Source organism: Lissotriton vulgaris, chromosome 9 (assembly GCF_964263255.1).
Source record: "Lissotriton vulgaris chromosome 9, aLisVul1.2, whole genome shotgun sequence".
NCBI classification, from domain to species: domain Eukaryota; kingdom Metazoa; phylum Chordata; class Amphibia; order Caudata; family Salamandridae; genus Lissotriton; species Lissotriton vulgaris.
Window position 1 is genome coordinate 1,065,590,420 of NC_141697.1, and position 26,350 is coordinate 1,065,616,769.

Consider the following 26,350-nt stretch of genomic DNA (forward strand, 5'->3'; position numbering starts at 1 on the left):
CTGTAGGAACATGCTTCCACGTAATAGGTCTCCTCCGTAGGATCTTTCCTCCCTGACTCTTATAGGAAAACCTTAGTTCAGGCTCTGGTTATCAGCCGTCTTGATTATTGTAACGGTCTCCTGGCAGGAGCTAATGAAGAGGTTCTTAACCGCCTACAGGTGGTACAAAATACAGCAGCGAGGTTGGTGCTTAATGCACCTCCTAGGTCTCCCTCTAGACCTTTACTGCACAAACTACACTGGTAGCCTATACGGCAACGAGTAAAGTTTAAGACCTGCTGTATTATTCATAAAGGCCTTAATGAATTGGGACCAGAGTATTTGGCTACTAAATTTGTTCCATATGCCCCTACCCGTACCCTTAGATCTGGCGAGCAGCTCCTGCTAAACATTCCTAAAATAACTAAATCTAGGCAAGGAGGCAGGGCCTTGTCGGTGGTAGGTCCCAGTTTCTGGAACTCTCTCCCGCTTTCTTTAAAACAATGTAGGAATCACCTTAAATTCAGAAAATGCCTGAAAACTTTCTTGTTTAGCTTATCTTAACATCTTTCCGTTGGCTCATATTAGTCTTCCTGAAATAAATCATGTTCCCTGTGGCTTTCTCTAAAGTTTTATTCCAGGTGTCATAAGCGCGGAGATACTCCTTCGGGAGTCTATTCATAGCGCTATATAAGCACGCAAATAAAATAAAACAACTCTTCATCCACGTTAAAACCATTTTGTTCTTTACTATCTAACTCCAGGATGAAGTATGTTTCAAGTTTTCTAAACTCTTTTTCCCTGTCTCCACCTCTCCTTCTATTTGACACTTTGTGCTATGAGGCTGTATTTCAACGGTGTTACGGGAATGTTCCTTTTCGAAATGTCTCGCTATTGGGTAACTTCGATCTCTATTCAATATTGCTCTTCTTCTGTACTGTAAAATCCTTTTTTGTACTGGTAGAGTCTTGCTCCTGGCATATATCTCATTGCATGGACACTCTAAAATATACACAACAAAACTTGATTTGCATGTTAAAAATCCTTTCACCTCCACAATTTTGTTAGCACCTGTTAGAAAAGTTGTAATATTTCCCCCCTGCAAACAGGCTTTGCATTTCAAACATTTTTTACAACCTTCTTTTTGTTGAAGCCACATATGTTGTTGTGTTTCTCCTAGGCTATCACTCTCTACTAGATAATCCCTAAATTACTACAATTTTCTATATGTGATCTGTGGGTTTCTAGTAGCCTCGTATCCGATTACAGGATCTTGTCTAATAAAGTGCCAGTGCTTTTGTAAGATTTGTCCTACTTTTAGATGCTCTTTGTTATATGTTGTTAGGAATCTGTGAGTGGTTCTTTGCTCCTTGCTCTTTCCCTTAGTAACTGTTCTAGATGGTTCAAATTGTATCTTCTCTCTATTTATATTTCTAGTTTTTAGAGGCTGCTTCTAATAATCATGACGAATACCCTTTTAATACAAAGCGAGATTTCATTGCTTTCTCTATTTTGTCATAGTCCCCTTGTGAGCTACATGCCCTCCTAGCTCTATAAAATTCTCCAAAGAGAATACTTCTTATTAGAGGGTACTTTTGGCATGCAGGATTATATTTCCTGCTGTAATCTTTCTAAATATTGTTGTTTCCAATTTACCACCCTCCACCACTATTCGTATGTCTAGGAAGTCTGCTGTTGTTATGCTCTTATGTCCCACAAAGTTCAAATTTAAATCATTTTCATTTAGGTCACTGATAGATTGATCCACTTCCATCTCCGTGCCCTGCCACAGCACGAAGATATCATCAATAAACCTTAACCATAACAAGATCTTATCGGTCCACTGCTCTAATGTAGGCCTCCCGAGCACCTGCTCCTCCCACCAGCCTAAATGTAGATTGGCATAACTGGGGGCAAAGCAGGTGCCCATGGCTGTTCCTTCTTCTTGTTGGAACAGTTTGTTTTCTTGTTAGGCAATCTTCCATCATGTCTAATACCATTGATTGTGTTCTGTAAATTTCATAGGTTTCATCCGCAAATAATGTTCGGTAGCTTTTAGTCCATCTTGATGTTTTATACTAGTGTATAATGTGGAAACATCCAACGTTACCAGGACCATGTTGCTCTCCCATTTTACATCAATGATATGTTTAAAAACATCAGCTGAATCCCTTAGATATGATGACAGAGTTTTCAAAATAGGATTACAAAAAATCCATGTACTCAGAGACGTTTTCAATTAATTTATTTTGGGCAGAAATGTTGGGCCTCCCAGGTGGATTACTCTTATCCTTATGCACCTTTGGGATCATGTAAAAAGTGGGGAGAACTGGATGCTCTTATTTTAAAAATGATATTTATCCCAACTTAGATATTTTTCTCTCCATGTAGGCAATTTGGCATATAATCCTTCTTTTAATTTTTCATATTCACTCATTGTTATCCTCTTATAGCATTCAGCATTATTTGTTTCATTGCTTCATCTCTGTACAACGCCCTTCCCCAAAGTACAACATTGCCTCCTTTATCTGATGGCTTAACTATTACATCAGGGCTCTTTTTGATGTTCTCAATAGGTTGCAACATTTGTCTTTCCTTGGGATCGTGGTATTTTGACTGGTCGGTGATTTTGTAATAAAGATGCCTAAGATCTTGTGTGACGTTCTCTGCAAAGATATCTGAATTATCTTGACCCATTTCGTGTATATATCTCGAAATGGGTCGGAAGGGTGTTTCTGCTCTTACTCTATTGACAGATTCATGGGGTTAGTACTATAATTGTTTTCTGGTTCTCTTGCCACTTGATAGTCATTTTCTGTTTCATTTTGCAAGGACCACATATCCTCTAGAATTGGTAAATCTGATACAGTCAAATTTGAAGGAGCTGTAGGATCACTGATCTGTTCTCCTACTGAATTTTATCTAGTGGGATTAGCCTCCAATTTATTCAACTTCAATTTCCTTATAAATCTGAATAGATCCATTCTACAGTGAGCATAATTGAATTCATTGTGTAACAGTAGGATAAACCCAATTCCAAGGTTTTCCCATCTTCTGTAGAAAGATCCATTCAACTTAAGTTGATAATTGTGTTTCCTTCTCTTGCTATTAGGTCTTCTTCTTTGTATTCGATCTCATTGATCCTCTGGTCTTTTCTTCTTGATCTTCTGTATCCCTCAGCCCCTCTCCTCTGTTTCGTCTTCCTCTTGGTTTTCTGAGCCCCCTTGCCAATCTGTTATCTGCTTCCTGGCCTAACTGTAAAAAACGCAACTCATCCGACACAGTGAGTCTTGTGGAGGGTCTTTCTCTCCTTCCTGATTCTTTCTGTTCTGAACCAGTGTCCGAGCTCTGTTCACTCTGCAACATGTCATTTCGCACTATTGCCACAAGCCCACTAGCAGCATTTAGAATACAGGTTCTGGGTATATGATATATAACTTTACAAAGGAGTTATAACTAAACTAAATATGCAATCAAGTATACACCAATGTCACCACATTTAAGGAAGAAACACATGCACTTTAGCAAGTGCTCAGAGTTCTAATGCCAGCAAAAAATTCAGCAAAGAGTGGAGGTAGGCAGGCAGACATTTTAGGGGCAGACCACACTAAGGATGACTAGTCTAACACCACTCTTCTGGGGACAATCGACTCCTCCCCCCTAAAGGTCACATACCTACTAATATATTTATGCACAAAATCACAATCACAAAAAACAAAATTTCTTCAGTTTAGTGCATCAGTCGGGTCTGCTATGAGAAGAGGGGAGGTGCCCTAGAGCACTTAACACATCACCTTTGATAGCAGTTCTGTGTAATAAGAAAAGCTGTATCTTTTCTCATTTGTTTGTGGATATATTCTTATGAATAAACTGTGAGCCTTGTAATCACCATGGTAGTCAGCTTTAATGAGATTACCTTTGTTTGTAAATGATCGTTGCAAAGCTATTGTTGATGACATAGTCCCTGTTTTCTGTGTAATATAAAACCTTTATTATTTTAGCTGTCATCATTTTTTTAAACATCCCTACTTTAACGCCATTCTTGAAAAAGTGTCAATTTGGTTAAAACTTATGAAACGTGAAAAGTTTGTATGAAGTCCCACAAGGAAGCTTGATACAGACCTACACTGGCATACAATCACTCCCTAAGTATGGCAAGCCGACAAGAATGGAAGCAGATCATTTTATCATTCTGACTTTTGACTGAGGAGTACAATTTCTTACACACATTAAATCTCCTGGGAGGTATATACAGAAGAAAAGCTGGAAAAACTATTTTATCTTATGCTAGCATATCCTGGACAAAACAGAAATGGTACACAGTATCCAACCTTAACCCAGCATGTCTGTAGACTCAAAGGCATCTGTCTCAAGAATTTCACTTCCTTGTGCTTTACATTCAATATGAGATGCAACCTTACATTATTTTTTTGCTTAGAAAAGAGTCGGGATATTAGACACATCCCTCATTACTTGCTACATACACAGGGAGACCTGCAATACAGAAATGGTGCTTCACTTTTCACTTGAGATATTTGAGCTTTCTGAACAAAGGTTAAAATCTTTACAATCTGTGTCCTTATAAACCTGTATATCTTCTAAAGCTACACAAGGCATATAAATTAAATTTTTCGTTTGTAACTCGGTGAGAGTCATTTATAAACAATTAATATTGCATTGTAACAATTTTAAAATACGATAAAGTGCCAAATATATGTTCAGAGTGTGCTATGTTGTGGATTGATTCCATCCCTTTCAGACGAAAATAATTTAGAATCAAGGTGCTGTAAATGTATACTTATCAAATTTTTAATAAATGTGAGCTAATATTTTTACCCAGAAAAGACCGTTATTACCCTATAATACACTTGTCTCTTTGGGTCACACCGAGTAAGGTGTGCATTTCCAACCAAATAGAACATGTAAGCGATTAGTGATGTACAAGAGGGAGTTGGCCAATAACAGACAGAGCATCCACCGTGCTCCCTGGCCAATAGATATACGGATAGGCACACTATTTCTGCTGGTATTTCAACAATTCACAAATTGGCTGGAAGATTGACCCCTAATCACTTCACATTAGGAGTCCAATAAGTTCATGCTTTAACAGATGTTGCCTAAATGTACTAGGATCAGATGCAGTCTTATGGGTATTGTCCTGAGGAGACTAATGAATATTTGGCACCAGGGCCAAAAGGTTAAAATACTCTAGCAATACTAAATTGTTTCAAATATATAAGGCCTTACGACTTATACCATTGGACTGGTACAGTAATACTTTGCTTTAGCGTACAGTCTTTCTTTTACTGCACTTAAACACTCTTTCACTTGAGCCCTTTATAGCACTTAGCACAGCCCGCCAGCATTATTCAACTGAATTATTTCTGTAAATAATTATTGTTGTAGATATATTTCATTACAAAGATGAAGTACAGTAAATCAAAGCTTTCTGATGTTGGCATGCAGCTACAGTGGCTAACCCTCAAATGATTTTTTCATTGTGAAGGGCTGCAGGTGTACTGTGAAAAAAGCCTACGTTCAGCAAAATACCTTAGCTCTGCTATCTCTGGTTTGAGATAGTTTACCAAAATAATATAAACACTTGTTTTAATGTTTATTAAAAATCCAATTCAGCAGAGAAGTAGGATTCTTTTATAAATATTTAGGGGAACTGACTTTTAAAAAGACTGACATTGTCTTCTTGAGCTTTCAGTAGACTAAGTAACTTAAGCCTGACAGAAGCTAGTTGTAAGTGCTTCTCCTTAATGAGGTGTGAAAACTGCTCCCAGAGCAAAAACAATGTCTTAGGCCATTTGTCAGGAAGACCTGGAAGTGTGGTATGTGACACATATCTGCCCCGAAAGGGCAGGATAGGAGGTTTCAGGAACTTCATTAGCTTGAGAAAGATTTGTTTGAGGCCAATCCATTTATAGACAAGTATAAAAGAGAAAGGAAGCCTTTTATTCCTGGGCTCTCTGTCTCTAGCTTTGAATTAGCAAGTGGGAGGAGGAGCTGACTCCAGAAAAAGTTTGGTGCAGTTGAGGAAAAAGGAATTGCTCATTTCTCTAAATACTCCCGTGCCTGGCACGCTAGCCATCTCCAACGGCAGAAAGGATGTTGCATCTCAAATGATAGTTACTATAGCACACTCTAGATTATTTTTTATCTAGTTAGATGGAATAGTTTACAATAAGGCAAATCTGGCATGTGCAAAAGCTGGAAGATTTGCCCTTAGGAACTCTTTCCTCATTGATTAGGAGTGTCCAATAGGCATCCCTGTCTACTGGCTAGTGAATTCTATAGACATGTCACCCACTCACAGCTCATTAGAATGCTCTCAGGACCTGCGACTGAACAGAAGAAGAATGGACTTGGTGTTTGAGACCTGTGTGAGGACCTGAAGGGCTGAACTTTCTTCCACTTGTACCCAGGATTAAGAAGTGAGTTCCTTCGATCAGTTGGCTAACCTACTGTGTGGCTGCAGGGACATACCAAGTTGCAAGAGGGCATTTTCTTGAAGTGCTCCTCTGACCAGTAGCAATTGGACCTTAACCGGACTCTGTTGTGGTCTCTGGTGGAGTGAGTCTTGGGCCTAAATGGCGTCCCTGAGTTCCTGGAAGCTTTAGGCTTGACCAAGAGGTGCCACTCCAAAAATCAGAAAAGTTTGGACTAGGAAAAATGTTTCGACTATTAAACCTCTGTGGCATCAGCAGGAAGTAAGAGCATATGTGTTCATTTTCAACGGGGCTCCACCAAATATAGCTTAGACTAAGGGGCATATTTATGAGAGCTTTGTGTCATGCTTACAGCATGCAACGTGATACATGTCTGACACAAATCTCTAAGTCAGACTTATGGTGAAAAATCTGGAGTAAGTTAATACTGTGCAAATCGCTGCGCTGCCTTACTTTGCACAAGAAAGGGGTTCCATGGGCTTTGCAGTGGGTGTTCCCACACAACTCCCATGGTTTCTGTTGCATTCCCAGATTTACAAGTACTTATAAACCTCGCAATGGGCCAAAAAGATACACCTCCCTAGGAGGGGCCAACGAGGAGAAATGTCTTTATTTTTTCTCAGTGTTTCCTCTTTCTACATGTGCTGCATTCTGCAGCACACATAGAAAGAGGAAAATCCTCTCAGGATTGTTTTGTGGAGGAACGTGCACCTTCCTTCACAAAAGCAATCCAGCCTATTACACAGGCACCCTTGTATTCTGTTGCACGGGTTCCTGTGTTGATGCTAGGCTGCAAAAATGGCACCAGTGCAGAGGGAAAGGACAGGAATGTGCCTTATTGCATAAATATGGTGCATTCCTGCCCTTTCCCTGTAACACAGGGAAGCACAGCAAGGTGGCTTGCTGTGCTCCCTGCACCACAGATTTCATAAATATGGGGCTAAGTTTGGGTTAAGGCGCACAATGTATTTGCACCACATGAGCACTTTGGTGGCTGAGAAATATGAATTTCTCCTGCTCCATACGTTTCCTGGGAGAACCATACAGTTGCTACAGGACCCTGTCCAAAGTCTATATCTTCACTGGATATGGCCTGCAATCTTGCCCTGCTAGAGGATTTTAACTTCAATTTCAAGTCAGAAGGTAAAATCTTTGAGGGTTACGACCCCCACTTATTACGGCAGCCCTGAAATCCTACCTAGGTCCTTCTCACGCACTAACAGAGACTGATTGGCATTTGACTTCTTCCTGGCTTTTTTGCCTTATGTCTTTACAAAGTTACATTTCTGGTCCCCGTATTGGTTTTATCATTTTGGTACAATTTTGCTCATTAAATTGTTCTCTATTTTTTTAAATAGTTCGATTTTTATTGCGTTGTGTTTGGCTGTTTAGTAACTGCTAAATACTTTACACATTTTTCTAAGTTAAGACTCTCTGCTTGCTCTCATAGCTACCAGATGTATGTGCCAAGGTTTAAATTATTGCCACTGTATTTTGCCCTCACCAGTTTTTGGTCTTATTCCTGGCAGTGGACTCACATCCACCCCAATAAGTAATCAACTTTATTTTTTCTTTTTTTAACTTTGTTTTATTGGGTTTTCAGTAATGTTGTAGTTTACATTGTATAGCCACTGTAATCATTACAATTCTGATCAGAGCTGTACAGAAATAATACACCTATGTCTTGCATCATTGTGGTCAGCATCTTGTGTTACATACTTCTTGTGGCAGTGGTTGCCTTAACAGTGCTGTATATCGTAATAACTCCCATATTACTTAAACAACAACATAACATAAAACATTGCACCGTACACCTGAGGCACACACAGTAGAATTAGACATTTCCCCATGTGCTACACCTGTGCCTCCCCCGTATTCAACATAATATAACTTGTCACCCATGTGCTGTGTGTGTCTAGTTCCCCATGCTTACTAAGGTGCAATACCTATTCTCCAGTCGGTGCATCGCATATTAGTAATCTACTTTCTTACAATAACATTAGGTTAAGGGCAGCCACGGCCGGTAGTAGGTGTAACTGCAGGGCGGTGACGTGGGGAGGGGGAGGGGTAGGGTGGGGGGTAGTAAATAAAACGAATTTCGTTGCGAGCACTGTGTGATGCAGTGCACACAACGAAATTCGTTTTATTTATTTAAATGTTTACTTACCTGTTAAAGTCCGTAATCCATACATTACTACCCCCCACCCTGCCCCTCCCCCGCCCCAGGTCACCGCCCTGCAGTTACTCCTACTACCAGCCGTGGCTGGTTAAGGGCACTAAAGTATAGAGAGGCTTTTTGGGCACAACCTTAAGTCTGTGGAGAGAGAGAAAAAATGTGGGAAAGAAAAAACAACAAAGGAAAACTACTGAGTCTTATAGAACTGCATGAGAAAATCACTGTGCAAGAGAGGAAATGTCCTGTTACTTACCAGTAATCTCCATTCCAGCCCTCCCCCCCACACTGGGAGTACATAACAGTACTCTACCCAGCATTCCTCCTGAACCACCAAGCTCCAGATGAGGGCCGATAAGGAGGGGAGGGATTCAATGAAGGGGACAAAGACTATGGGACCCAGAGTAATGAAGATTACAGGTAAGTAATAAGGCATTACCCCCAGGTCCCTCCTGTCCTCATCCCCTTCATACTTCACAAGTGAGAATATCCAAGCAGCAACTGGCCATCATCCCACAACAAACCACCAGGACACAGACACAGAGAAAAATCTGTGATTTATTGAAAGACAGCACAAGGAAAAGAACAGGGAATCAATAGCACACAGCCCAAAACACCCCCGACCAAAGTTAGCACCATCCCCCAGAACAGTATGAATGCAGTAATGCCTAACAAAGTTATTAGCAGAAGCCCAAGCGGCTGCCCTACAAATCTCAGACAGGGAACCCCATGGACCTCCACCCAAGAAGCTGCCACCCCCCTCATCGAACACCCCTGAACCCCAGCCGAGGAGGAGAGCCTGAAAGGGAGTAGGCCAACATGACAACTTGCTTCAACCAACGACCAATGGACGAAGTGGAAGCCCTGCATCCCCTATGGGCCGCATCAAAGGAAACAAACAGGGAGTCAGACTGCCTTACAGGACAAGTGCGGTCCACATAGATCCGTAATGTATGGCAAACATCCAACATAGACCAAGGCAGATCACCCCATCCACCTGCTCCACACAAAAAAGCAGGTAAGACCAGCTCCTGGGAGCGATGGAACTGGGACGGAACTTTGGGAACAAAGTACTAATCTAAATGAAGAACCACTCCATCATCAGAAAAGGAAAGAAAAGGCCCCAACGCCATCAACGCACCCAACTCCCCAAGGCGCTGAGCCAAAGCAATAGCCACCAGAAAAACAACTTTGAAAGTGACAAACTTCAGATCAACGTCCTCCTAAGGTGCAGCCACCAAAGTCTTCAACACCAAAAGGAGGTCCCAAAGAGGAAAAGAACCACAGGACGCGAAATGGAAAAACTACGCAACAAACTAGAAACCAGGTCATCAACATCAGGCAAATTCCCCCAAAGGGGAACAGAAAGCCCGAATAGCTATCCATTGGGCCCGCAAAGTGGAGACAGACAAACCCTTCTCAAACCCCTCCCAGAGAAACTGAAGAACATCAGGCAAGGGGCAAACCAAAGGAGACAAAGTAAGACCCAGACACCAAAGTTCGTAGTTACCCCAGTGACGACCATAGTGCTTAAGAGTAGACGGTTTCCGGGACTGCTAAATTGCCAAAGCTAAATGCTCGGGGAAACCCCGATTCTTCAACCCCTGCCTTTCAACCTCCAGACGGACAGACGAAGCAGCCGGAGTGACAACATCGGAGTGGACCGCAAGGGAGATGGAGAGAATGGGAAGAATCAAAGACCCTGAACAGCCAACAACTTCAGAGTGGGAACCACAACTGGCGGGCCAGAAGGGCACCACCACCTCCTGATCCTCCATCACCAGGCAAGATAGAAAACAAGAGATCTGAGCAATGGGAGGAAAGGCATACAGTAGCCGAGACAGCCAAGGAAGGGTCAGAGCATCTCCCCCCCAAGACCCCGGCTGATGGACCTGGGAATAAAAGCGGGGAAGCCGAGCATTGAAGCCAGGAAGCAAAGAGTTTGAGATAAGGAAGACCAAACATCATGCACACCAGACAAAAGGCCACCAGAGTCAAGGCCAACTCCTGGGAGGTGGGAAAGTAATGACTGAGGACATCCACCACTCCATTGTCTACATCCCCGATATGAAGAGCCGCCAGAGACAAGAGGTGCCCCTACGCCCAGCAAAACAACGGGGACACCACAGCATTCAGACACTTGGACCTGATACCCCCTTGGTGATTCGAGTAGGCCACCATCACCGTGTTGTCTGAGCGAACCAGCACATTGAGGTTCAATAGATGACTCTGGAACCCCATGACTGCCCGGAATACAGAAGACAACTCGAAGACCGCTGACTCTCCAGGAGGGACCAATGACCCTGAAGAAAGCCCCACCCCAAAGTCGCCCCCACCCCGCTGTACTGGCATCCATTGTGAGGACAACTGGAGGGGAAGACTGCAGAGGCAGACCCCTGGCGAGATTGTCAGACACAGTCCACCAGCGTAGAGCAGGGAGGATCGAGAGAGACACAGGAACTAAGAGGGACAAATCAAGAGACAGGGAATCCCACCAAGCCAACAGGAAGGACCAAAGAAGACGCAGATGGAAATGCACCCAAGGCACTGTGAACACCAAAGCCAGCATCAGACCCAGTAGGCACAATCAGAGATGGACCACAAAGGAATAACCCACCAGAAAACGACAAGCAAGGGCGCACAAGGTCACTGCCCGAGACACTGGCAGGAAAACTCGATTCAGATCAGTGCAGAAATGGGCCCCAGTGAACGTCAAGTCCTGGGAAGGCACCAGTTGACACTTGAGGAGATTCAACAGAAACCCATGGCCTCTCAATGCTGAACACAAAAACTCCTGATCCCTCAACAACAGATCCCCGGAAGGCGCATGAAGAAATCAATTTTACAGGTAAGGGTAAAACAGAACACCCTAAACATTAAATGAAGCTACCAATGGTACCCCCACCTTGGTGAACACCGCCGACCACAGGCCGAACAGCAGGACCTGAAACTGATAATGCCTCCCTGATGACAAAACCTCAGTACCCGACGAGGTAGGGGGTGAACCGGGATATGATAATAAGCATCCTGAAGGTCGAGGGTGCAAATGAAATGACCCAGGAGAACCAGAGGAATCACCCGTTGGAGAGCCTCCATCTTGAATGGCAGATGCAAAACAAATTTGTTCAGGGCCTTCAAATCCAGGACAAGATGGAACATCCCCTGTCACCTTGGGAACCTGGAAAATTATGGAATAAAAGCCCCGGCCCCTCTCCACAGGAGGAACCTCCTGCACCGCCCCCTTGTCCAGCAGAGTCTTGATCCCCACACACAGCTCCGACCTTTAGGACGGACAAGGCGGCCAGGGAGTTGGACGGACCCCAGAGTCCGGAGGAGGATCAGAGAATTCGATGAGATACCCCAGCCTCACAATGTCCAGTACCCACATATCAGAACAGGAGTTCATCCAGGCTGGAAGAAAGATTCGAAACCGACCTCCGGCCAAGGATCCATCGTCGACTGCCAGATAGTCAGGAAAGAGCTTTGCAGGAAGAGACTTCACTTTCTTGTCCCGACCCTTACTATACGGAAAACACCCCTTACCTTGAGAAAACTGCCTACAAGAGGGGGGATGGGAAATGGACTTGGACTTTGAAGAAACCGCCACAGAGGAGGATTGCTTGAACGAAGAATATTGCTTTTTCTCCTTAAAAAGATGATGCAGTTTGCCTTCAAACTCCTCCCCAAACATCACGGTACCCCTAAATGGCAACCGAAGCACAGAAGATTTCTGGGCTGAATCCGTTTTCTAGTCCTTCAGAACCAAATTGTGGCGAGCTGCCACACAAGCCCCGCCAAAGAGGGCAGAGGCTCTCACCACATCAAAGAAAACATCAGACAGGAACTCCACCTGCCTCTCAATATGCTCAGAAGGCCTGAACAGTCAGTAGAATCATCCATAGACCCATAAAGGGACTTCATGTCCAAAATAAGTGACTGAGCCACATAAGTCCCATAGAAGCCAGTCCGGAGCGCCAGATGGGAAGCTGAGTACACCTTCCGCAGGGAAGCGCCCACCATCTAGCCCGCAGGATCCCTCACCACCACATCCTCAGCCAAGGATGTACGACCCACCTGACTGGCTACAAAATAATCGATGAGAATGGAGTCAGGCTAGTCTTCGGTCATATCCTGAAGAGGATAGAGTTTTGCCATAAAACGGGTAAGCATAATGCAATCAGGGTCCTTCCACTCCCAGATATACGGATGGACCAGAACATCAACCACTGCAGTGCTCTGGAACTAGCAAAGCAAGGAACCCCCCAGAAGTGCTTGGGGAATCATTGCAGGAAAAGACCATATTCGACTTCACATGCTTCAACAAGTCCGGCAACATCTCCTTATCAATATACTTACCCTTCAGTTCATCACCCCAACCACTCATCTTCTGAAGCAGAAGAAGGCAACAGTGGAGCCAGCATTGAGGACTTGGGTTTAGGAGCTCCACCCATCTCCGGCAATGTCGCCTTGATCAGACTTTTCACCTGGGAAGCACTCCCCTCTTTACAACCTTCTGGAGCGCGCAGGAGAGGGCGAAGAAAATGAAACAGATGAAGAAGAGAAGAAACGTCAACATGCCTGCTCTTCCAGGCATGTTTGCCCATGGTCAAAAGGAGCAGTAGACAGGTGTAGAGTCGCAGGTCTGCCCACTCAGGTAAAGTGGCCCCCACAGGCAAATGACCCAGACAGGAAAATCCGCAGAGCAACCAGCAAGGAGGACACCAGCTGAGCTCCACAGACAGAGGAGAACAACCTGAACCAAGACCGAAAGTACAGTAGGGCCTGAAGCAGACAGTCACTGCAGCCCCCAGGCCATGGGACACAAAGCGGACCACCTCAATGCAGTGTCTGCACAGCACCAATAGGGCAGTAGGAAACAGCTGAAGTGGAAAAGAAACGAAACCCAAAAACCTCTACGTGGTGCTCACATATGGGCCGGCAAGCTCCCCATGCCACCACCGCCAGCTGCACGTCCAGAAAAAGCCTGACTACCTGATACAAACCCAGGAAGTCAGACAACACGCCGGAAGGAAGTGCTCCAGCCACCAGAGGGTCGCTGTCGCTCCGCAAGCCAACACAGGAACCGGCGCACCACCGACGGGCCCGAGAACCCGGGAGGCGCGGGGAAGACCCCCTGATCTGCCGGGACCACAGCAGGACCACACACCAGGAAATCCATCGGAAGCTGCATCCATGACAAGAGAGCCAGCAGGACAACCCCCCAGCCTTGTAGGGATGGAACACCAGCAAATCACACCCGCCACCCAGCTGCAGGTAAGCACCAGGAGCCTCCAGGCTCCTGGCTCCTTCATACTGTCGCAAGAAAGAAAAAATAACAGGAGGTAGAGTACTGTTATGTTCTCCCAGTGGGGGGGAGGGGTATTACCAGCATTTCTTCTATTCTTTTTTCCATCGTAAGCTAGATTATCTCACTTGTGTAGTATGAAGGGGACGAGGACAGGAGGGACCGGGGGTAATGGGAACATTCATATAGGTCTGCTTCGCTGTACATCTAATTGGAATCAAGCAGATTCCTTTCCCCAGCCAGTAAAATCACAGTCTTTCTTTGAAATGAGATGGCTCACATTTCAGCAGGTATCCCCCAACATGCTGGTCTTTTAAGTGCAGTACCCACCCCTGACCAACAATGAATCTCTTTTTTTCATGAGGCTAGTGGGCAGAAGATTTAAATGGATACAATACCGAGCAATTTTACACAGATGCCAGACAATTCTGTTCAGTTGTTAAATCAGTATTTGAGTACAGGCTGGTAAAACCTTTTGTTTTTGTTGTGGTCACTGGTAAATTTCATTGAACACATTGTGCGGCAGAAGTAAACACTTGACCAGTTCCTGTGGAAAATGACCCAGATCCAATGTGATGAAATTGTTCTTACTTATGAATCGTAATAGGCGAAATGTCAAATGCTTTCTAAGTACATTGGATGTCATGGACGGTGGTGCGACTACAATAAACTGATCTACACGTAGATGGCAATTTAAAGGCACAGAATGTGTAACCAGACTTACAGCATAACAAAATGGAAAACCTTGTGATAAATCTGATCTCAAATTTGTTATTGTTGTGCCAAAGCAAACAAGAACCAAGTGAAATTCCACTTTCTAGAATAGTGTTAAAGTAAACAAAAAGATCAAATAGAAAAGGAAGGAAACTGGTTCAAAAAGAAAAAAAGCAAAAGATAGAGAAATAGATATAAGCAGGTCATATGCAATCGACAACGAGCAGGGGCGGACTGGGAACCCAAAGTAGCCCTGGCAGTTTTATCCGCCCAGCCCCAGGGAAAGCACTGCTTGGCCCCAAGAAACGCTTGCAATACCAGCCCCCAGTAACAAAACCAGAACCCACTCTGCAAAACTGGCCCCCACCCTTCCAGCCTCTAAGGGTAACCACAGATGCCCGGTATGGCCAGTCCGGCCCCGACAACAAGTCGAAAACTGTGCGAGTATGGGTATGGGTGTTATTACACAGATTTAAATAGATATCAATAATGTCATTTGTAATGACATTTCCAAAAATCTGAACTGTAAAATATTGCCTTCGCAAAGGTAATTTTCTAACCTAGCAACTTTGTCAGTAGAACAGCAACAGCTCAAACCTTTTGTTGTTGTTACTCACCAAGGGCTTGTAGATAGTTTCCCAACTCCAAACACTTGTACAGTTGCCTAGTTCAGGGGGGCGAGTATACGAGTATTCAGTGTGGGATTGAAGTAGCAATATTCCTAAAACCTTTATGGGTTTAGGGGAAGGATGAACCACATGGCAAATATGTTTCCTACTAAGGAACAAAAATAAGTTAAAAAGTGCAAATACGTCCTTGTAATACATTTCCACTTGCAAAATGTGCAGTTTTTACATTGTCATGTGAGTGAACTGTTGCAAATGTCCCAGATACCCAGAAGTACTCATGAAATTCTGATTTTCGGTAAGTTTGTAAATGTATTCTGAACATAGGTGTAAGCCTCGGTATATTTTCAACGTTTACTCTGTGTTTTTTAAAAATGGATTAATTTGTGGGGTGAAATAGAGAAAGGATTCCAAGCCATATAATGTAAAAGATTAAGGGAGGAAGAAATTGCACTTTTGCTGCGCTAGAGAAAATAACTGGTACGGTCATTCTCATTGGTCGACGAGGTTCTCACTGAAGAGTTTACCATTTAAGCGAACAAATAGTTGTTTACACATCACAAACTGTGATGTGCCTTTTCATGCAGTTTTCCTAACATTAACCTGCCCTGGATGACTGAAAAAGGATTTGAATTTACAACTTCCCAATATCAACGTTTCATGTGCTGACACCTTAGAACAGGCTGCTATTGCTTCCTATGCATGGCATCTCACGAGAATCCGCGAGTTAGAAAGCGTTGCTGTGGGACTGCGGAAATTGACAGCATCTATTCACGCTGTAGGCACCACAAGCGATATATTAACTATGCAACTTTAGTTCAAGCTTGACTGTTTACCTCACAATTTCCCTTAAAAGCATTCACTAGTATATTATTTCCCAATCTACCTTTAAAGATTTCCATTGCAACAATTTCATTCCACTGTAGTACTCTATTTAAATTGAAAAAGCTATACTATTACATGCAAAGAGAAATCAATCTTACTGAAGAAAAGGTACCAAATATAGATTAAAAAGCTGCCTCTCTGAAGATTTTGAAATATGAGAAGCCTGGCTCTGCATGTAAGATTAATGATATGAGCTTGCAAGAGGGCTACTACAGCTTAAATATGAGAAACAGATATACTCCTGTTTTAGCAAGTCAGGCAGCCTGGAGACCTGAATATTATCTGCAGTAGTTGTCCAATTACTGTGTCTGCTTGCATCCCCCTTATCTTTTAAAATCGAGAAAAATGGGGAGAATAAATCCTACTGCAATATGTAAATGCTATAGCAGAAAAAATGTCATTTTCGATTTCCCTTTTGTACCTTTCCTGTAGCCATTGTTGAAAATGATGTGCTTCTCGGCATATCATCAAGGGCAAAAAAATATGTAAAGTAACATCTCTGAATATTTACTATCTTAACTGAACAATTCTCTTACAATCTTTACATCTGCCAATTGTCTGACTTCTAGAGGTACAGGTAAACTAACAATGTCCTACTTTAATTCTCATCCTCACAAATGTGGTACAGGAATACTATAATGTATACCCCTGCTGCTGTTACAACTACCACTGCTGTTAATACTATTACAAATGTTACTTCTTCCTGTATTATTCTTCATCTTCTTCTTATGATCATAATTAATAATAAGACTAATCGGCTACCACTGCAAAATTATGTGATTTGGCCTCAGGAAAGCACTGTTGCCTGTGGATGAAAAAATGCTAATCTAGAATTGTCTAATTCACATCCTGAACCTTGTAGTACATACTGTTATCCCTTTAGTCTTCCATATGTAAATTGTAAATTAGAAAAGGTGCGACCAGTAGTTTGGTGACCAGTGTGGAATTCTGCAAACCGACCTATAGACTATTTTGTCGGTTGGCAAATTCTTGATTTGATGAGGGGTGTAATCTGACCGACCTCATCCTTATCTATGAGGTCGATCAATAATTCTCACCCACTATTATTGGTGACCATCACAAAAATGGTAGCCTGCTCTGGTGATCACTTTTTAAATATATAGCTTTTAAACATTTGTTTGAGATTGAACAGTGGTCCCTGGACCACCACCCCCTCCCCAAAATCTTTTTTTTACATTTACAAAGAGGAAGGGTCCCAAATATGATGAACTAATTTAATTAACATAACATTGGTTCCTGTTTGCGAATGAGTTACCACCACAACTTTTGGGTTGGTAACTTTTCATTGGTTTATGACCACCATTTCGATCATAAACTATTGATACTTATTAATAGCAATTGCTAGGTAGAAGGGATGCCTTAATCACGCTCTTCCAAAGGTTGATTTTTTTTATCCATTTCTAATGGTATTTTACGAGGCAAAAAATCTACTGACTGCTAAAATGCGTTTGGTACATTGCAAAAATTATTTAGAACCAGAGTGTTCCTGACCACAAAATTGCTTTGTACATCTGGCCCAAGGAGAACTGAATAAAAAAACGTTCTTGTAAACTTTGAAAATGAAGTAGTACTTGATTGAGAGGCAAGCACTTGTTCTGGTCTCCACAACATATAACTTTTATGCATAGCATAGAAAAAAGACCAAATGTTTGGAAGCAGGGATCAGTGGCTTCCTGTTGCTTCTGGAAAATATCATCTGGCAACCATGCATTGTATACTGTGAAATTGTACGAAGATGCACCTATCTCTTCAAGGTATCACTTTCACTTTAATTTCCTAGCTATGAGCTATATCTCATCCCAAGAATGTGTATGTATGGAGGATGCTCTAAAGCTGTACTTGCTTATGCATTTTGTTTTATTTTTATGGGGGGAGCCTTTCACTTACCTGCTGACGCTGCCACAGACCGGACCTTTCCTTCCTGGCTGCAGGGGCACAGGAGACAAGCCGCCACCGCCGAGAGTCATCCTTTGCACAGACTGCACGTGTCGCCGCTCCGGGACTTCAATTCCCGGCAGCCTACGCGGCGGCGCGCTTCACAGTGACGCGAGGGCGCCAGGAGGCGCACAAAAGCGGCGCTGACACCGGCGGAGCTGGGGGAGCCTTTCACTTACCTGCTGACGCTGCCACAGACCGGACCTTTCCTTCCTGGCTGCAGGGGCACAGGAGACAAGCCGCCACCGCCGAGAGTCATCCTTTGCACAGACTGCACGCATCGCCGCTCCGGGACTTCAATTCCCGGCAGCCTACGCGGCGGCGCGCTTCACAGTGACGCGAGGGCGCCAGGAGGCGCACAAAAGCGGCGCTGACACCGGCGGAGGTGGGGGAGCCTTTCACTTACCTGCTGACGCTGCCACAGACCGGACCTTTCCTTCCTGGCTGCAGGGGCACAGGAGACAAGCCGCCACCGCCGAGAGTCATCCTTTGCACAGACTGCACGCGTCGCCGCTCCGGGACTTCAATTCCCGGCAGCCTACGCGGCGGCGCGCTTCACAGTGACGCGAGGGCGCCAGGAGGCGCACAAAAGCGGCGCTGACACCCGCTTCGCGGGACGCGAGCGGGACGCCCGGACGAAGCCCGGGCAAAGGGCGGGCCGTCTGAGGTCGTCCGAGGTTGGCCAAGGTTGGGTTGGGCCTGGTCTCTTGGCTCGCTGCCCTGGAGTTGCTGTTGCTGAGCTGCGAATACTGTCGACCAGCTTGTTACGTAAGTTATATTGACTCTGGTTGCTCATACAGTTCATAATGCCCCCTAAAAAGTTAACCACGTCTACTAACACTATGGAAAATTATCTGGTGCAGGTAGTAGAAAAAATCAACCTTGATAGAAGAGCCTCTTTGGGAATCGACTTATCTGCTCAATCTCCATTTATCGATATTGAGGCTGATGACCCTTTTGGCCTTTTAGTAAATAACAGCACTATTAGTGCCACTCCTGATTTGTTCCCAGATACTATTACTATACAGCCAAGTGGTACTGTTGCTGGAGTTGAAGATCTGAGTGCCAACGAGGTACTGGCTGATCTTACTATTAGCCAGGATCAATCTATTTCTCCTTCAGCACCAGTTCTGGGTAAACGGGAATGCCTTAGGTCAGCCAAAAATAGAGTAGCAAACCCCCCGAGGAAATACTCTGAGGAGGAGGAGCATGATCTGACTAGTGAAGCGTATATTACACTTTCGAACGCTCAATTTAATAAACTGATTACCTTAATGGACTCAAAAATCAAAGGTGCAATGAAGCCCTTAGTTAGCAAAATAGACAAGCTAACTTCTGAGGTCAACCGTTTGGAAGGTCTACTACAAAAATCAATAGACGAGACTGGGAAACCACCAGAAAGTGTCCTTGCAAAGATAGAGGAATCTGTTAACAAATCTGTAATTGCAGCCGTTGGTGGTCTTAACCCTGTCACTGCTCCGGTAACGAACACCCTAACGGCAAGGAATAATACTCTCCCAGGTGTTTCTCATACTGCCTCGATCCCTGCTCCTGCTGCTGAAGACCCGCTTATTGAAAACGGGACCTTTGAACTTGTGGTTGAAGCTTCCCCACTGGTACTTGTCCTTGCCAATGTTCCAGCTCTGGCTCAAGGTGAGAGGGAAACAGCATCCTCTCTACGAAACAAATCTTTATCATGGTTAACCACCAATATGGTAATTACTCCTTGGGGAAAGCAGCAACTTTCTGAAGAGCTTGTCAAAGCACGAAGGGTTCAGTGGATAGGGGATAGAGTAAAAAAGTTTAAAGGGGAGTGTGTTGTTCTCCACTTCTCTGACCCTGGGGTTTTGCCCAACATCCTACCAAATATCTTACCACCGCAAAGACGAACAACTTCAATTGTTCCTTTGACTTTGGACTTCTTTTACCCAAGAAAGGGAAGCGGACCAAATTCAAGTATTCTAAGAACTAAATGGAACATTGTGACTAAGAGGGGGAGGAAGGATGTTGCCTCAGTTGACTGGGGTCTGGGGCTAGAAAATCGATTTTCCTCATTATCCAATTTAAGTGACTGTGATTGACAACCACCTATTTGTAATGCTGTGTCTGCACCTGCTCATGCCATAAGTCTATCAGGTTCAGCTCATGACCCTATAACAACTAGCCCGTTGGGGCCTTTGATTGCTGATTTAGCTGGGGCACCGAATATTACGAATGTAGACCAGGGTACAGGGGGTATGGTGTCAAACATGTATTCTACAACCAATGGTATTCCTATGACACCAACTTCAGGGAATATCCTGTCATGGAATGTAGCAGGCATATCTTCTAAAATGGAAAGTGCAGAATGGTTTGAATTCATAAATAGGTACAACCTCTGTATTTTCCAAGAGACTTGGGCGTGTGAGCCTACTTTTGCTTTGGGGTATTTAAACTTTTATGTTCCGGCCACCAAGGGTCCCAAAGGGCGGCCTATGGGGGGCCTTACAATATGGATTAGGCAGTCCCTAAAGATTGCTGTAAAAAGTGTAGAACTTGACCAAAAAGATATTCAGCTTATACGATTGTCCAGTGATCTACCCCTCTCCATGGATGTATATAATATCTATGCCAGAGGTGGTAGTAAAGGTAGATCCGAGGTACTTATGAGCCTTTTTAATATTCTTGACATTGAATCTGCAGGAAAAAACATCTTAATTGCAGGTGATTTGAATCGGACATTTGAACCTTTAATAACTGGTGATTCTCCCCTGGGATCAGAGGAAGACAAACTTTGGGACATTCCCACACTTGAGTCCCCCCCGATAACCAGATGGACAGCTGATATCTTAGGTCTAAATGCCATGTGCTTGGAGCATGGGTTACGCGCCCTGAACGGCCGAACCCAATCAGACCGTGTACCCGCCATGACATTTAATAATGGTCGAAGCAAAAGTCGTATTGACTACGTTATTTGTAGTACATCGCTATGGCCATCCCTTATTGATATGGTAGTCACTGCCAGAATAGAAAGTGACCATGACCCGCTATGCGTCTTACATAACTGGTGGACATCTAATGTAAACCCCTCAACTAATTGTCATTTACTTGTGCCGCCAACGATCACGCAATCCAATAATATGCGTAGGCTAAGATGGTCTGGTGTTAAGACGGACCAGCAGGCCCTGGAAAAGATAGGTGCAGCTGCAGACAAGGCCATTCGGGCTCTGGAAAATATCACTGATTTAGTAAATGGACAAGGTGAGGTTAGAAATGTTCATACGTCTCTTTTTGACGAAGTTAAAAAAAATTTCTTAAAGCCCGCACGAAACATCAAGGCTTGTCCATTTAAAACAGCAAAGTGGTATAACCAAGATTGCAGGAAAGCAAGATCGAAACTAGGAGCTGCAATTAAAAATAACATTCTGACTGAGACTCGGTCTGCTAGAAAGCACTATAAAAATTGTATCGCCAGGGCAAAAAAAGACTGGGACGAAGATCATTGGCAGAGACTGAGATGTGCTAGCGAAAGTAAAAATTCTAGACAATTCTGGCACATCGTCAAATGGGGACATGATAGACCTCCAGAGCCTCCTAATAATAATGTCCCTCACGATGCCTGGGTTACATTTTTTAAAGAGCAGTATTCTTCCAGGGGTCAGCCTGCAAGTAATATTAATCCCACTTATCTGTTCGCAGACGAAGATGTTTTTATGTTAAGCGAAATCCTGTCTGCTTTGAAATCCGTCCATAGGGGCAGAGCCCCGGGTAATGATGGTGTTCCGGCGGATGTCTTCCTAGATGACATCGACCGGTGGAGTAAGTACATCTGCCTTCTATTAAACCTCTTAGCCAGAGGCGCTGAAATTCCGGTTTCTTGGAAGGGTGCCGTCATTATACCAGTATATAAAAAGGGGGATCGGGCGCAACCCTGTAACTATCGCCCTATCAGCCTAATAGACACGGTCCAAAAGGTGGTAGGACGTGTTATCATCAACAATCTGCTTGATTGGGCTGAGGAGCAGAACATTTTATCCCCTTTTCAGGCGGGCTTTCGCAAAGCAACAAGTACTGTAGACCAGGTTTTTCGCTTCCAACTTATACAATGGCGGACAGTGGTACTGGGTGGAAGCAGCCTGTATGCAGCTTTTGTTGACTTGCGGGCTGCATTCGACCTGGTGCCAAGGGCAACATTGTGGGAGGTGCTGGCTGCCCTAGGGGTCCCGATGATTATTCTAACTTTGATTATGAGACTCCATGAGGGTACTTATGCAAAGATTCAATGGGGGGGCTATGGCAATGATACTATTGACTTCCCTGTCGAGCGGGGGGTTCGGCAGGGCTGTTCAATGGCTCCAACATTGTTTACTCTTTTTATAAATGGAATTGTTCCCCTTATGCAAGCTGAGCCTTTAGATGCTCCCTCTCTTGCTGGTGCAAAAGTTCCAATTTTAATGTTCGCAGACGACACCCTAATTTTATCAAAATCCCCAAGTGGTCTGCAAAAGGCATTGACAATCTTTGATAAATTTTGTTGTGATCATGGCCTGGAGGTAAACGCAGCGAAGACAAAGCCTTGAAGTCGTGAACTCCTTTACTTATTTGGGGATACATATCTCAAATAATAACAGATGGAACCACCACTTAGACTTAGCTATATTAAGGCATAGACAGCTTGCTGGTACCATCATTAAGGAGCACGCGAAATCCTTAACTAAGCCAATCAAACCGCCACTGATCATTTATGAGGCTAAAGCAATAGGGTCTGCACTATACGGGGCAGAACTGTGGGGGCAAGAAAACCTCCAGGAGTTACAGAGGTCAGAGAATACTTTCCTCCGTAAACTAACTGGTACCCCACAGAGTACTCCCCTCTTGCCACTCAGATATGAACTTGGTAGAAAGGAAATTTCTGCAATGTGTAAACTTCGACCAATATTATATTGGCGCAGAATCTGGACCACCCCTGAATTGTCACAATATGCAGAAGGATTTGCTGATGTAATCAAGGCAGATCGATTTCATGAAATTAAATGGTTTAGATCTCTGAGAACTGCATTAAGTGAACTAGGGTTGAGTGAACTGTGGTCGGATCCAACTGGGTCCTCCTTTCCACCTAAGTTGCTTATAAAAAATCTCTACTGGGAACATGTTGCAAATAAGAGCCTTCTTAGTAATAGTAATGGGTCTATGACGACTGCCTTCCTCGAAGCTAAACTGTTTCCAATGTTTGAGATGTACTGGGATATTATATCTAAATCCCTGGATAGGAAACTGTTTTTCCAACTGAGGGCTGGCTCTCTACCTCTTGGGAATTTAACATCTAAATGGAGAAATAGAGGCCCAGCAACTTGTTTAGCATGTGGGGAAGGGAAAGAGACTCTGGGGCATTTCTTGTTTGTCTGTCAAGCATATTCTGTTCCGAGACGAGTCTGGTTGGCTCCCATGTGCAGGAATTTGGGTACTAAAAGTTCTATGGTAGCCTTACGTATCATTAAAACTACCCCTTTAAATTGGATTGTCATAGCAACTGCAAAGTATTTGGGGTGGGCGTGGGTAATTAGGCAGAGATTGCTAGTAGAGTGACTACTCTCTGCCTAGTTGTTCAGGGACTGCTAGTTTATCTATTCCCTGTTCCCATGCCTGGTGTCTTTCTGACGAAAACTTATTTAAATTAATTTTTAATCATGTATGTTTTTATAATATGAACTTTGCACCTTGATGTTTAAAACTTGATGAAATCTGTTTTTAAAAAAAAGGAAAAATTTCCTTTTTAATGTGTCTGTGCTTAAAGTCATCCTGACTCTGTAATTTAATTGTATTTTATTATATGTTTGTTTGTCGCTTTTATGAGTAATTACTCGAATAAAGCACTTTTGACTTGACTTGTTTTATTTTTATTTTAAAGATTTATAATGTGCAGAGCTACCCCTTAGGGGTTTCCGGGCATAGAGACAGTTGGGAGAGGATTTGGGTACATCAGACTAAAAAAGTCAGGTCTTCCAATTCTTGTGAAAAGCAATTAATGGTGTGCAGCTCCTCACCCACACCTACAAAGCCCTCAACAACATCGGACCTAAATACCTCAATGAGAGAGTGTCCTTCCACGTAACCAAGTGGAACCTCCGCTCTGCTGACCTCACCCTGGCAGAGGTCCCCCGCATCCCAGAATCAGAACGGGCAGGAGAGCTTTCTCCTACATCACAGCCAAGACTTGGAAATTGCTGCCTGTGAACATGAGACGCTCCCCAACGCTGCACACATTTAGGAGGGACCTCAAGGCCTGGCTCTCCAACTGGCCTAGAGCTGCGCCCACCCCTAGCACCTTGAAACCCTCACAGGTGAGTAGCGCACCTTATAAATCCCCTGATTGATTGATTGATTAATTGATTGGCTTCAGATCCAAATTTATTAATATGATCAGGGCTAATTACGTGCAACCCCGCTTTAGAGTACAAGTTAATGGGACTACATCTTCCACGTTTCTCCCTAGCAGAGGGACTAGGCAGGGGTGCCCGTTGTCACCCCTTCTATTTGTGTTAAGCATTGAACCTCTGGCGATCAGAATACAGGAGTTTCAAGAGATAAAAGGAATCCCCTGTGGGGGAGACACAGACAAAATCTCCCTGTTCGCAGACAATGTGTTGCTGTCCCTCACAGAACCAGCTACCTCTCACCGCTCTACAGAAAGAAATGACCCTGTTTGAGAAAGTAGCAGGGTTCAAAGTTAATCTTGACAAATCCTTCATACTCAATCTTACGGTTCCAACAGAAGAGGCTAATGAACTATGTGCGCGCAGCACCTTTCAATGGGCCAATTGTTCAATCCAATACCTAGGTATACCGTGAACACCACGCCTGGAGGGGCTATATAAGGCCAGTTTTCCACCTCTTCTCCTTCAGCTCCCACAAGACCTCAAACTGTGGAAACCTCTATTCATCTCCTAGCTGGGCCGCATTCATTCAATTAAAATGACACTACAGCCTAAATTCTTGTATCTTTTTCAGGCCCTCCCCAAAGACTTAGACATGGAACTTCTCCCCAAGATTCAATCACTAATCATACGTTACATCTGGCAAAAGGGGAGGGCCCACCTTCCCTTTCACACTCTGAGGCGAGCTAGGGGAGAAGGGGGTGTAGGGCTAAAAGGTCTTTGGCCTATATTACAAAGCGGCCTAACTGAGAATAGTGGCTGAGTGGTCTAAGTTGGAATCAGAAAAGCACTGGTTGCACATAGATAGGGCAATAGCGGGGAGGACAATATGGGATTATTTCATATTGGAACCCAAAGGCAACAGTTACATTAGCACACCCACTCGCACTACTTTGAAGGTCTGGGACACAGTTTCTAAGGGAGAGGGGTGGACTACATTCCCATCACCAAATACTGCGATACATTTCAAACCGCCTTTTCCTTTTTTTTTCTTTGTTTTTTATTAGTTTATTCTACAAACCACCATTTCCAGCAATCGGTTCCAATAAAGCAGTATTTCTGGAAGCATGATCATACACAGTATAGAGATGAATGCATAAATGATAATAGCATCAGAGGCACATAAACATGACAACGAGCATTTACATGAATACATAGCATACCCACGAAACTTTCCCCCAATATGAGGGAATAAAGAAATCCAGAAGCACAAACGCTTGTCACATAATACAGCACTAGCCTACAAATGTAGTCCCTTTTAAACATGAGTCCTAGCACTGTTCTCTCGTTGTGACTGCAAACTGGAGTCCTCAGTCGGCGAAGATGGGCACTCAATCAAGTACATGGTGAGGGGGGGCCATATGTCCCAAGGTCTGGAGGATTCAGGAATTAATTCAGAGTAGGTATTTAGTTGTTCCTGCCACAAAATCATATCAATCCGGCTTTTCCTCCCGCATTCACAAAGGCCCTTTTACCCCATGGAAGGAGGAAGGATGCCTTATGTTGTCAGACCTCCTCCTTAACTATGACATCTTGACGTTTGAAAACTGCAGAAGAGAGTTCCATCTAGTATCGGGCGAACACTTCCAGTACATCCAGATCAAACACTGGGCCCGCACCCCACTGAATAGACAGGGCACCAGACGCGAGCAGACAACATTCAAACGGTTTGTACAGTGAGTGGGCTCCAGGAGGGATATGATCTCTTTCCTATATAGCACCCTGCTCTCTACATCACTATCCCTGAGGTCCAGGTATATGTCCATGTGGGAAGAGGTGGCACAAAGAAAGATAACCGATCAGGAATGGGCGGGAGTCTGGTCTGACACCGCTATATTTAATCA

At 43.9% G+C, this 26,350-nt stretch overlaps 1 protein-coding gene across 2 annotated transcripts in view; it reads right to left on the reverse strand.

The window, feature by feature from the left end:
- TAFA1 (TAFA chemokine like family member 1) overlaps positions 1-26,350 on the reverse strand; it is a 1,279,349-nt gene that overhangs the window by 230,693 nt on the left and 1,022,306 nt on the right. The window lies entirely within an intron of this gene.